This window comes from Miscanthus floridulus, chromosome 9 (assembly GCF_019320115.1).
Source record: "Miscanthus floridulus cultivar M001 chromosome 9, ASM1932011v1, whole genome shotgun sequence".
Lineage (NCBI taxonomy): Eukaryota > Viridiplantae > Streptophyta > Magnoliopsida > Poales > Poaceae > Miscanthus > Miscanthus floridulus.
The window spans coordinates 19967062-19979527 of record NC_089588.1 but is presented as its reverse complement, the minus strand read 5'-3'; the positions used below and the strand labels follow the sequence as shown (position 1 = coordinate 19979527).

The 12466-nt window shown below is 45.0% G+C and overlaps 1 pseudogene; it reads right to left on the bottom strand.

Annotated features, from left to right (window-relative positions):
- LOC136479390 (L-type lectin-domain containing receptor kinase IX.1-like) overlaps nt 1-11935 on the bottom strand; it is a 33183-nt pseudogene extending 21248 nt beyond the window's left edge.
- Nucleotides 11936-12466: the final 531 nt, after the last annotated feature.

Sequence of the window (12466 nt, the reverse complement as noted above, 5' to 3'; positions counted from 1 at the left end):
CAACTCACCCGATTTTTAGCAGATGTTAAGAGAAATTTCCCATCTGGCTTGCCAAAGGATCAGCACGCACGACCCCTAAACGGGACCCCTACCTGGCGCGCCACTGTCGACGAAATATGGTCGGCAGTCCATCTAGGGGTATGCCCATGATGGTAGATTGTCGGTAGACGGTGCGTGTAATCAGAAACCAGATGGTTACAGAGGCACAAGACACAAAATTTATACAGGTTCGGCCGCTGTGTTGGCGTAATACCTACGTCCTATGTCTCATTATTCTGTATTGATTGAGGTCCTCCCTAAGAGGGACCCCTGCCTCTCCTTGTATACTCTGGAGGAGAAGGGTTACAAGTAAAGTATCCTATTTGGTACTATTACAATATCTAGTACAACTTATAATCTTGCCGTGCACGCCTCGATCTTACGGGCCGGGCCACCTCGGATGGTGCGGCCCATGTACCATCTTGTGGTACCCGGGGGTATATCCCCCACAGCGTGCGGGATGAAGGGGGGCAGATGAATGGAACGAAGCAGGCAAAACGTGTGAGCAGAGAAACCAAACATGACCACAGTGCACCACTTGGTGCCGGATGGGGCTCCAGACGGCAGGAGCAGGGCAACCAATCACCCCCTTAGCCACTCCAATGTCTAGCTTGAACAATACTTTCATGGGCCATACGCCCATACCCCATTACAATTGAGTAGCCGCCCACTGCTACATGCGCGTGCCATAAAGAATCCAGATTATGACCCGTTCAACAGAGAAAATTCAAGGTAACGGCGACGACGTGAGGATCGGACCGTACCGAACTTGAGATTCGAGACACACGCGAGCGAGCTATTTCAAGTGCCATGCAGTTAATTAATACTACTAGTAAAGTTCACGGGCATTATAACTTGCCTCGCTCACACGCCACAAGTGAACTAATCTGTCATATTCTTGACTAAAATAAGAATTCTCAGTCTCCTTCCCTTTGCCGTGAGTAGCTGGCAAACGTCCACTGCTCACCATAGTTGGGAACAACACCCAAAGGCCATATAGTTGACTGGGTTAGGCATTCGGTATTACTGAACTGATCGGTTCGGTTCTTAGGTTCCCACAGAAATTCGGTTCCTCATAAAATATGTACCAATCGGTTTGTTCTAAAAATCGGTACAGAGAAAATTCGATTTCATTATTTTTGGTTTGGTTTCGGTATTTTAATTTTTAAAAAACACTGAACAGATTATAGAGGCATGTAAAGGGAGGTTCAAAAGCCAATTTTGACAGAATTTTGACCTGATTTCATAGATATGCTCGGGAAATTTGATTTACCGAGGTAAAGAGAACCAAATTTACCGATATAAATTCATTTCCTAGTAATTAGGAACTGGATAGGGAACTAAAAACTTTGGTTTTAGTATGTTTGGTTTGGTTTTTGATTCTCAGTATTTGTTGTCAGAGGCCTGATACTTATAGAGTTGAACCTTACAGGAGGCATGTGGCCCCTAAGGCACCGCCAGGCTAGCTCTATGCTTGGCCCTGTTCTTTGGCCCATAGTGCCAGCCCAACTGCGGCATGTTTCAGGGGCATAAGGGTCCATTACTACGGAAACCTATACTAAAACACCTCCTCATCTCTCCGACACCTCCCGTCCATAACCAAGTCAGAGAAAACCGACCCGTTTCAACGATGGGGCGCTACCTAGTTTTCTTCAGTTTGGGCTATAGTAACACTATAGTGCTATTGAACCAGCTCTGTAGAGCAATATTCCACCCACCCCACGCATGGGGTCACAATATTCTCCTCACATCAACATGGTTGTGAGAGACACCCACGACACATGTTGTCCTATACAACATATGGGAGGAAAGCCTCCCACAAAGGAACGTGCCACCACTCCCCATGATTCGTGCCACATGGAAGTTCTCTCTTTCACCTTGTAACCCTTCTCCCTCAGTGATATAATGGCAATGAGGGCCTCTTCTTCGCACAAAGGATAGAGAAGGCAGTCTCCCAACTAAACTCTGTCTTGATTTTAGAATGCCCCCACTCGTTTTAATTTCCCGATTGTAGCCCCTACTACAAACATTGAGCTCACGTGGAAAATGATTGAACACCATCAAACTAAATGTAGGGCACATTGCCTGAACCCGTATAAATCCTCAGTCTCTGAGTGCTAACCATCCAAGGCTATACACACGACTATAAATTTACTAGTGATATATATGAGGATACCCCTATTACGAAACGTTGACACCACATCAATATTAAGGACAACTTCTCCAGCAACTTCGCGAGCTATTTTTGTGCCAAACGTGTATTTTTTTCAAACATCTTCACATGTGAAGTTTCCTAAAACATGCTCTTATAAGGAATTGGTGTGGGATGAAGCTGAAAATAGTAGCTTGTCCCAACTTTAGCTCCTCCGATGGGCCTTGCATGGGATTTATGAGAGCATGTTTTAAGGAGCTTCATATGTGTAAGGAAAATGGACCCTAGGCCCATTTACTTTGGATTTTGGTGTTTAATGACCAACACAACCAAATTGGACTAATGAATTTATAAGTAATTGTTTTGTAGTTTAATAGGGTGTAAGACGTGACTTGAACGAAGGTGACATGATGATCCAATACGCCAAGCTTATAAAGAAAAACAAAAGAAGCTTGAAAAATTAAAAGAAAAACTAGATAGCTCACAACAAGCTTATGCTACTTTGCTTGAACAATATGAAACTTTTGCCAATCTCAATATGGAGCTATCTACTAAAATTGAGCAACTTGAGACTAGTGCAAACACAAATAATTGCACAATCAATGATGAACAACTTATAAAGAAAAAATGAAAAATTAAAGAAAAAGTTAGCTAGCTCACAAGATGCTTATAGAAGTTTGCTTGCTAAAATGGAAACTATGTGCAAATATTATGATGAGCTAACCAATAAAGTTGCTAATCTTGAAGCCGTCGGTACTACCCCCACCGAGGCAACTCAAAAGGAAGGTTCTATTTTTGTCATGCCTAAAAAGGATGCCTCTACTTCTTGTAATGATTTATGTTTAGACTCACCCTTGTGCAACTAAGTTTGTGTTGAGAAAGTTGTTGTAGAAACATGCACACAAGAGATCGCAAAGGAGAATGAGCAACTCAAGCAAGAAGTAGCTCGCCTCACCAAGGAATTAATTCAAGTGAAAGGCAAGACGAAGCAAGCCCAACTTCATCAAGATAACACCGTCAAGGGAGTGAAGAAGCTTGATGAAGGACAAACCGTGGTTTGCTATATGTGCCACAAGGAAGGCCATAAATCCTATGAGTGCAAGTGAAGAATGGGGGAGAAACAAAAAAGAAAGAGAAAAAGCAAACAAGCAAGTTCTCTAACACCTACACCAATAAGGTGGACAAGAAGGCCTCCACACCATACTTGTTAAAGAAGAAGAAAAATGATAAGGTGATGGCCATCAAGGAGAACAAGCAAGCCAACAATGGGGCCAAACGCATTTGGGTGCCAAAGGAGATCATTTCCAACATGAAGAGCACCAAGAAGGTTTGGATCCTGAAAGGAAAGTGAGAAGTCCGATGGACTTCAGGGAATTTGGAGACTTTGCAAAGTATGGGTGCATTTCATGGGGTGCATCATTATGTACAAGGAAATTGCCAAGTGGATTAGTGAATACTATGGACCCAAATTCCCCTCCCCATGTTAGGTAACTAGATTTAATTTCTTGCAATCTCAATTAGCATCTAGTTCCTTTTCATGCCTAGGTTTGCATTTGCATGCTTAAATATTGTCTTGCATACACTAGGCATATCTTATGGTAGGCTTGCTCGGTTTCATTCTTAAACCATGGAGCAAACCTGCATGATTTAAATTGTTTAGGAGCACGACATTTACAATTGTTCATCTAATTTGTGCCAAAGTCTAAATTGTAGATAATTTCTCCTGAATATCACCTTCGAAAATGATTCTCACATTCATGTGATGTCATCTTTCAAGTGGTATTTTTTATTCTAAAATCAATGTGCATGTCTCCTACAAGTATTCCATACTTGTGTGCACAAATTTAGGGAGATGTTACTCTACAAATTGGATGCTTTGAGACTAACACCTTTTCAAGCTTATAATGTGCGTAGTAGTCTCATTGCAAGGAAAATGGAGTCTCCGGAGTTGAGCATTATACTTCAAATATCCACCATCTATTGCAAGTGGTATAAATCAAATTGGTTTCCACATGTGGTATTTCTAAACTGATATTATCATGTTAATTTTACTTTGGTATTTATATGCTTTCTCCATGCATTATATAGATTAAACTCCATTGGGCATTAATTTGCCAATTATGCATAAACTATATTCAATAATCATATGTATGTATATATTTAGGGGGAGCTTAGTCTATGTAATGTGAGAGTCAAATTTTGTGACGTATTCCACTCCACATACAAAGGATTACAAAGTTTGACCCTCCCTTGTGCTACTAATGTCTTCTTTTTCGGTGTTTGATTCCAAAGGGGGAGAATTTATAGGACCAAAAGCAAGCCCGATCATAATAATTTACAAGTGGTAATGGTCCGAGAAAGGGAAGATAGTGGATTATGGAGTTAGGGGGAGGCTTAAATCCATAATGCCACATGGGGACATTTGCAAAGGCAAGATAAGTTTCAAAGATGTTTACATATGGTATCTTTTAGCAACATATAACCTTGCCCTTTGCATTGCATCCTAGCAAATAAAATAGTTTTAAATTCTAAATTTTTTATTATTTGCTTGTTTTGATCGTGTTGTCATCAATCACCAAAAAGGGAGAGATTGTAAGAAAAATTGACCCTAGGCCCATTTACTTTGAATTTTGGTGTTTGATGACCAACACAACCAAATTGAACTAATAAATTTGCAAGTAATTGTTTTGTAGTTCAATAGGGTGTAGGACGTGACTTGGATGAAGGTGACATGATGATCCCATGATCAACACCATAAGAAAGACCCTAAAAGCACAAGAGAAGACCCAAGATATCAAGCAAAGTCCAAGCACGAAGATGGGAACCAAGCCGGACACAAGATCACGAAGAAACGAGCTCGGCGGAGGTGACCGGACGCGGCCCTAATAAGGACCGGACACGTCCAATCAGTTGCTTGGCATCACTAGGCATCGGCAGTAGTGACCGGACTGTAGGGTCGAGATGGCGGACTAGAGGGGGGGTGAATAGTCTTTTCTAAAATTAATCACGTCGGCTAACCGAAACAAGTGCGGAATTAAAATGATCAGTCTAGCCAAAACTACACCCCTCTATCTATGTTCTCTAGTACCTTCCAAAGATACTAATCAAGCAACAAAGGTGCCGGGCTAGCTAGAGCTCACCTAACCAATTCTAGGAGCAAAGTCACACAAACCTATGCCACTAGTACTTTAAGCAACAAGGGAGCTCCTACACAAGCTAGTAAGCAAAAGCACAAAGCCACCTAAGCTCACTAGCAATGCTCAATAACAAGGCAACCAATGCCAAATTAGAGAGCGCAATTACTTAGCTACACAAACTAAGTAATGTGACTAACAAGGTTACACAAACCAAATTAGCCACGCAAGGGAGCTACTTCTATGCTACACAAGCAAGAAGGTAACTAGTAAGCTACACAAGCTAACTAGTTATAAGAGCAACTACACAAGCACAATGTATATGAAAGTAATTACAAGCTTGTGTAATGAGGATGCAAACCAACGGGAAGAACAAGGTTGACACGATGATTTTTCTCCCGAGGTTCACGTGCTTGCCAACACGCTACGTCCCCGTTGTGTCGACCGCTCACTTGGTGGTTCGGCGGCTAATTGGCATCACCTACCAAGCCCGCACGTCGGGCACCGCAAGAACCTACCCCAAAAATGAGGGTAGCTCAATGACACGCTCAACTAGAGTTGCTCTTCGCAGCTCCCGCGGGGCAAGCACAATGCCCCTCATAAAGCTCTTCTCCGGAGCACCGCACAAGCTTCTTGCGGGCTTCGACAGAGACCACCACCAAGCTGTCTAGGAGGTGGCAACCTCCAAGAGTAACAAGCACCACCGGCTTGCAACTCGATCACCTAGTGCCACTCAATGCAACCTCACGATGCAATCGCACTAGAATCGCTCTCTCACACAATCGAATGATCACTATCAAGTATATGTGAGATGGAGGGCTCCCAAGCACTACTACACAAGCCACCAAGGCTCTAGTGTGCTCAGCTGCCGGCCCAAGGCCGACCATGGCTTCTATTTATAACCCCATGTACAAATAGAGCTGTTACCCTTTCACTAGGCAAAAGTCGGGATGGCCGGACGCTCCGGTCTGATCGACCGGACGCAGGACCTCAGCGTCCGGTCGTGCAATGCACGCCATGTGTCCCCTGCTTCAAATACTGTTCACTCGATCTCAACAGTCATCTGTCGACCGGACGCAGCAGCTTGAACTGACCGAACGCAGCAACCCTAGCGTCTGGTTGTTTCCAGTAAGGTACCAGACATGACCGAACACGTCCGGTCGGTCGCGATCGGACACAGCACCAATGTCCGGTCACCTCCAGCAACACTGCTCTGCCTGCGTCATCACACGTCACCTTGACCGGACGCACACAGTCAGCATCCGATCACTTCCAGCGCCAGCGTCCGGTCGAAGACCGACGCCTGCCCGTTGACTGCCACTACTGACCGAACGCTGGAACCCAGCATCCGGTCACTACGTGACCAGTGTCTGGTCCACTCTGTGAGACCCTATCTTTTCAAAACAGGGCACCGGTGGCACCGTCGGACTGTCTGCACTCTACGGGCGGACACTCCGCCGGTGGAGTTCCAAACCCTTCTCACCTCTGTTCCTTCACCGAGTTGATCCACATCAACTCCAACTTCATCTCCTTTGTAAATGTGCCAAGACCACCAAGTGTACACCACTATGTGTATGTGTGTTAGCATTTTCACAATCATTTTTCAAAGGATTAGCCACTCAACTTGCCATGCCACTCAATCCTAGCGACGATGCAAAGTTAGATCACTTGAGTAGCACTAGATGACCGATATGCAAACAAGTTTGCCCTTCTTGATAGTACGGCCATCTATCCTAAACCTGGTCATCAACTTCTCTACACACCTATGACCGGTGAAATGAAATGCCCTAGGTTATACCTTTGCCTTGCATATTCCATTCCATCTCCTCCAATGTTGATGCAACACATGCACCAACATGATCAACAATGATATGATCCACTTCATATCATCACGTGATCATATTGGTTCATCAATCTTGACATCACTTGCTTTTCACCGTTGCCTTCGTCCATCGGCGCCAAGTCTTGCTCAAGCTTCACCGCCACGCGATCCATCGCTCCAAAGCCTCCGACTTGCCCTTCACGCTTGCAACCGTTCCATCAAGCCAAGTCTTGTCTTGATCTTCTCCACCTTGATCACATGACTCAATGTCATGTCTCATGTGCATTGAGCTCCTTCATCATCACATGTGTGAGCTTTTGCAACATCTCCAAGCCATTTTCACCTTCATGGCATATGTTGCTCACACATATGTACCTGTGGACTAATCACCTGTGTATCTCACATAAACACAATTAGTCCACCTAGGTTGTCACTCAATTACCAAATCTACACAAGGACCTTTCACGGACGCTAAGCGAAGCAGTGACCAGACGCACCAGTGCAACTGTTCATCGTCACAGCAGTATTTTAAGCATGACCGGACGCAGCAGACTGGATGACCGGACGCACAAAGTGCAGCGTCCGATCATTTCCATAGAGGTTCTAGAGTGGCGCCAGGACGACCGGACGTGTCCGGTCGATGATGACCGGACTTAGCCCATAGTTCAATCATCGCGCGCGCTCAACGGTCGGGACGACCGGACGCGTCCGGTCAGGACGTGATCAGCGTCCGATCAATAGCAAAAAGTTGTATTTCGCCCCCAACGGCTACTATCTCCGTGGTGCTTATAAATAGACCCTCCCAACTGGCCATTTAGATAAAGTGGAGCTGAGGAAACATACCAAGGGTATTGATACACCATTTTAGTGATCTTCACTTGCATAGTGCTTAGTGATTCATTAGGTGATTAGCGTATGTGCTTTGCGAAGTGCTTAGGTTGATTAGACCACGCTTATGCGCTTGCTCTAGGTTTAGGCCTAGTATTTAGTGAGGTTTGCATACCTTTTACCACTCGGTGCTTGCGCGCACCATTGTTGTACATCGAAGGGGCTTGTAGTCTTGCGATATCACACCAACCGCATTTGTGGTGTGGCCGCTACCGTGTACCGAAGGGAACAAGGCCCGCAGCGGTTCGGCTGGAAGCTTGATAGTGAAGACGGTGGAAAGCATCCAGGAGAGGCTTGCCGGAAGGCACGTCGGAGACCACTTGCGCGTGGGGAAGGCCTGAGGCTATCTACAGAGTTACCCGATCAGGAGCTTGGCCCTTGTGATGGATTCCTTGCGAGGGGCTCCAACAAGGACTAGGGAGAAGCTTGCGCGTTTCTCGATACCTCGGTAAAAATACCAAAGCCGTCGACAGGAGTTTGCATATCTCTACCTTACTCTTTAGGTTCTGCATTTTCATTGTTTGTATAACTCCTTTTGTGGTAGAGATAGCAACACACTAGTAAAACCGTTGTTGCACATTTAGATAGTTTATCTTTTTGCATAGGTTTTGCTAAGGTTAGAAAAAGAGGCCATAGTTTAGAGTTAGAGTTTTAAGTTGCCTAATTCACCCCCCTCTTAGGCATCATGGTCCCCTTTCATTATGTAGGGCTATTTTGTAAATGGTTGACCAAAATAGCTTTAGCTTCACTAGTATATATTTAATTTTCAATCAGTCATGGAGCTAAAGCAAAAAACTACTCCACTAGTGAAGTTGAGCTGTGCTAAACGAGGCCTAACACCAACTTAGATTAATTAAATCCATCAATGTATATATTTTTACATAATGTTTTGGTTTTAGAAATGTAGTTTGGTTGTGTACCTCTTAAAGGTGTGTAATTTGGGACAAATCTAAAACATCCTATAGTTTTCATATAGGAAGCATTATTTTTTTTATTATGGTATGCATTTGTTAGTTCAATGCTGAGTATCTATCTGTCTATGTATTCTATTCTTTCACACCGTAAAAGAGCGAAAGAATTGAAAATAGCTTCTCACCCTGATATTTTCTACTCACCTTAATTCTTGCCCCAATGTGACAAGTGGACCTAGTCAAAAACTTTTTATATTTACAACGTGTTTGTCTCTTGCGGACGCCTCGTGTTCGTCTTTTTCAGCGTCCTTGACCCCTCCGCCCATCGGTACCTGCCCCTCCTTATTCTTTGATGTCGACCATGGTAGGTCAAGCACCTAAAGCTCAGCCACCGTCGTCAACTCTCAAATTTCATAAAAAAGAGGAAAACATAAATACCGTCTCTACTCCAAATTATAAGACGGTTTGACTTTTTTAAATTTATAGTTTTTGTTATACACTTAGATATATTTTATATCTAGACACCATGGTGAAGGTGGCGCCCCACGGCACGAGATCCACCAGCTCCCGGAAGTCCACGTCTGACATCGCGCGTGCATATGCAAAATATCGCCTTTTTCGTCGATGCCCGAAAATTTTTTATATCGTTCAAAAATTTTCGGTTAAATTCATCTTTCGCTCCAAAATTACACCAAACCACACTAAAATGACCCTCTGTATCCTCTAGTCTTATCAAAACCCTAAGTTTCTTTGTATCCTCTAGTCTTATCAAAGTCCTAAGTTTCTTCAAATTTATTTAATTTTATCACTCACAAATTCGATGGAACTAGCATATGCAACTCGCCCACCGTCAACCCGCTATATTACCGTAGTGATATATTGTGTTATATCATCGATGTTATATAAAGTTGTAATGGATGATGGATTAGTGAGTTTTCTAGTGAAATGATGTCAAATTTTTTTAAAAATCAATATGAATTTATCTAAATTTGACCCGATATTTCCAAAATTTCATACACTAGTAGAGAAACGAGCTGTACTCCCGGTTCTCAAACCCCTTCAGTTTCGGTTTCTCAACCGGGAGCACGAATCCGGGACTAAAGGGCTCCTCCTTTAGTCTCGGTTTCTCGCCCGGGACTAAAGATCCACCTTTAGTCCCGGTTGGTAATACCAACCGAGGCTAAAGAGGCCTCCCGGCCTAGCCACGTGGGCCGGCCCTTTAGTCCCGGTTGGTATTACCAACTGGGACTAAAGGTTTTCTTTTTTTCTTTTCTTTTCTTTTGTTTCTATTTTCTTTTTCTTTTTTTTCTATTTTTAATTGATGATTCGTTCGCATTCGTTTGCTTTCTACGCTGCTACCGCGACTTTCAAATTTTTTTTCTTTTTTTTTGCTTCTATTTTCAATTGATGATTCGTTTTGGCTTTCGAATACGCATTCTACGCTGCTAGAATATATGTATTCTACACGTTTATAATGTACGAAGGACTTTTAGTCAAGGATGCAGCGGTACGATCTTATAGAACAGATCCTGTTCAAGTAAAATCGTGGTGCATGGCTCCAGAGCTGAGCTTTTAAGTTAGCTTTCACTCTTCTGAGCAAGCGAGGTGGTGCTAATATGTGGGACTGGCTAGCAATTCCAGTATATTGCGAACTGGGCCACTCTATTCTAGTGTATGCTCTCTCCTATGTGTGGGCTTCAGGTCGAGCCGGCCCATCGAGGCTCCTGTAAACACCCGGGACTAAAAGACCTTTAGTCCCGACTGATAATACCAGCTCCCGGCTCGTAATACCAGCCGGGACTAATTGATTTGGTCGTGTTCAGTTGCATCGGACCCATGCATGTTGCATGTGTCTGCAGATAGAGCAGCCATGAATGCGTGCACCCTGTCAGTGTCAGCTCAAAAGACTTCATGTTACAGTTTCAAGCTTTAGTCCCGGTTGGGGACTAAAGGTGCCTTTCTAATCATTCAAATCCACAGATAATGTATATTTGTATGTAGGTATCTCTGAAGTTTCCTCCCTCGACGGCCAAGCACACAAGTACGTCTTCATCGCCATCATGCATGCGTCGTCACTCTTCGTTTCTTATTGCTACTTCCTAGTACAAGTAAAGCATGGCAACAAATGCAAGCAGGGGACAGCACCCTGTCAGTGTCAGCTCAAAAGACTGCATGTTACAATTTCAAGCTTTAGTCTCGGTTGGAGACAGCAACCGAGACTAAAGATCCATTTCTAGTCCCGGACGGAGCCTCCAGCCGGGAGTAGACTTTTACTCCCGGTTGGAGGGATCAACCGTGAGTAAAAGTTAACCTTTAATCCTGGTTGGTAGCTCCAACCGGGACTAAAGGTCCCCTGCAGCAAAAGTCTGCCGCAGTAGCCGTTGGGCAGGGACCTTTAGTCCCGGTTGGACCTACAAGCCGGGACTAAAGGTCTCTCTAGTCCCGGACGCGAAATATACTGGGACTAAAGCCAAATTTCGAGCTGAATCAAAGTTGTTTCTCTACTAGTGATATTTATCGTTGGGGACCGATTTTTTTTTTCCTACCGGTAAAAAAAAACCTTGGCAAGCATGTCAGTCAGATGTCAGAAACGACGTGCGTGCATGGACGTGAGCAGACGACACACACCATAGATGAGGTTGTGGTCGCAGGGCACGATGGCCTCGTCGTCGCGATCGCCATGGCCGCTGACGGGCGGGGTGAGCGTGCCATGGCCGCGGAAGAAGAAGAAGAGCACGTCCCCGGGCGCCGCGCGCGCCACCATTTCGGCCAGCGTGCGCTTGACGGTGGCGCCGGTCGGGAGCACGCCAGCGCCGCTCTCGTGGTCGTCGGTGAGCACGGTGACGTCGCCCAGCGCGAAGCCGAAGCGGTCGAGGAGGACGGCGCGCATGGCGTGGGAGTCGTTGATGCAGCCCTGCAGCTCGTTCTCCGTGCCGGTGTAGTTGCACCCCAACAGGGTGGCCAGCATCTTCTTCTTCCCCACCTCCATTGCTGTGCTGTCTTCTTCTAACTCTAGCTCTACACCTCTACCTCTTGTGCGTGCTTCGGGGAGACGAGATGAGATATCGATCTCTGCCTGACTCTGACTGCCTCCGTTATAAATAGGCTTCGTGATCACTTGTGTTCATTGAATACGCGCGTCGTTGTCATCGTTCATTAATTTGTTGCTTGCCTTTGCCTTGTGGATGCAAGCTAAGGACACATTTGCTTTGGAGTTTGGACCTTGGACTTTGCTGCTCGGTTTGCATGCATTTGCAGTCAGATGGATGAACCATCGCGCACAAATTCATCCCAACCACTAGTAGAGAACAGACCTTTGATCCAAGGGCCAAATCAGGCTCTAGTCCCGGCATTTTTTGCGTCCGGGATTAGAGAGACCTTTAGTCCCGGTTGGTGGATCCAACCGGGACTAAAGGTCCCTGCCCAACGGCTCCTGCGCCAGGTCGTTGTGGCAGGGGACCTTTAGTCCCGGTTAGATACACCAACCGGGACTAAAGGTCGACCTTTACTCCCGGTTGGT